The sequence below is a fragment of the Grammomys surdaster genome, unplaced genomic scaffold, assembly GCF_004785775.1.
Source record: "Grammomys surdaster isolate TR1022 unplaced genomic scaffold, NIH_TR_1.0 62, whole genome shotgun sequence".
NCBI classification, from domain to species: domain Eukaryota; kingdom Metazoa; phylum Chordata; class Mammalia; order Rodentia; family Muridae; genus Grammomys; species Grammomys surdaster.
In genome coordinates this window covers 11,320,550-11,322,557 of record NW_021604564.1, presented here as the reverse complement: position 1 = coordinate 11,322,557, position 2,008 = coordinate 11,320,550, and positions in this window count along the sequence as shown.

Here is a 2,008-nt window from a genome sequence, read left to right as displayed (position 1 = left end):
ATTACCTGGTTTTCAGACTGTAAGACAATTCATTCACCCACTGAAAAGCTAATGATGTCAGTCAAATTAAAATGCATCCAATTATTGTAAAAACTAGGATGTGTGGCCATACATCTGCATATACTTTAACAGATAGCTAGAAGCATTTCCAGACTGGGACAGAAACCAGTCATCTTAGGTGATTCCCTAGTGTGAAACCCACTGGTGCTTCATTATTCTTGGAAATAGTCAAGTGCTTATAGCCTGCAAATATTTTAATATATTTATTAAATTTTGGTTAGAATTGTTTTAATGACGATGTCTTCCTAAGGGCTCCATTCATGCACTGTGTCAATAAGATAACACCATTTTACTTTCTTTAGCTTCAAGTTGCTCTATTGAGTTTGAGATTCCTATCTACAAACTTCCAAGATACATTAATACATGGACGTTCTCTCCTGCTAACAAGTCCTATCTAAAATACAGTCAGAATCTCACCCACTCTTTCAGATTCATTCTCATTTTCTCTGTCCTGATTTACACTGACCTGTTTTGCATTGTTGCATCACTAGCATCATAAGCACTTGAATGATTAAAGGCAGAAAATGAGAGTCACTCTTAATGAGATAAATAGATTAAATCTCATCTTTCGGAAGCTCAAAGAACATACTCCACTTCTTTCTCCTAAGATTCATGGCTTTAGCTAAGATAGACGAATTCTCCAAAGGTTGACGTTTCCATATGTCCATGCATAGGAAAGCTCAGGGCCTTTAAGAGCTTCAGAAAGATCTTTTCTTGTGTTTGTATATATGAATGCTTTTGATTGAGTTTAGGGCCATAGTGATGGTTGCAGGAGTGTAAGACAGAGCAGAACAAATATGAATGAATATAAGACAGGATACAGTCCTGCTGTATTTTAGATAGGGCTTGTTAGTAGGAGAGAATGGCTATGTATCAATGTATTTTGGATCTTTCCAGTATAGGTCACGACCAATTTTTTATTAAGCTGAAGTCTCTGAGTTTGACAATAAGGCAAGAATACTATTTTTATTTTGAAGTACCAGATTTCATTAAATATTTAAAGTAGGAATATGTTTCATTAGATCATTCAAAACAAAGGTAAAAGTAAATCTTTAGTAAATGTGTTTAAAGATTTATGTTTATATATATACCCATATCTATCTATCTATCTATCTATCTATCTATCTATCTATCTCTATATATATTTACAGCAGTTATCATTATTAGTAGAATTGTATCTGATATGTGAATCATCACAATCATCCAGTCAGTTTTTAATTCACTCTTTCTGTTTCAGGTTGATTATGTGGGAAGTATTAAGCTAAAGTACCAAGAAAGAATGATATTTTAAAAGACGTTCATGGTTTTTATTGAGGAATAAATTAGTCTTAAAACTAGTAGGGCACATTTGGACAACTAAATGACTTTTTTTTATTCAAATGAATATTTTCTTTTGTACACCATACCCAAACCAAAGACTACAATCTGGTGCCTTTTGTATATTTATTTGAATCTGGTTGACCAAAAACTATACACTTGAAAAGATACACTGCTTAAATATTAGGTAAAATCTGCTGTGCTGCTTACATATTAGATAAAGAGAGTGAAATGAATAATATGTTGGTAACGTAAAATAATCCATGTAATCTATATAGCCCTGGGTATGTTTAATGACTAAAGTAAAAATATCTACAAAATTTAATGCATTCTTATACAGATACTTAGTTGGTCTTTATACAGATTTTCAATGAAAACAAAGCTTTATTATAACAATGTATGCTTTTAAATATAATCTGTATTATAAATGGTTTTGATAGACTATCCAAAAAATTGGATATAAAGAAATCTTTAGTCCTTCTGGTCTGGGCCCAGGTACTGAGCAGATCCCGGGCAGTAGCTCTGCACCCAATCTCAGAGGAAGTGGTTCTCCCAGGAGCTCTAACTGGGCAGTATCCTAGACTAGGAGACAGCAACACCTGCTCCAAAAAGAGAGTAACTGGGACCCACT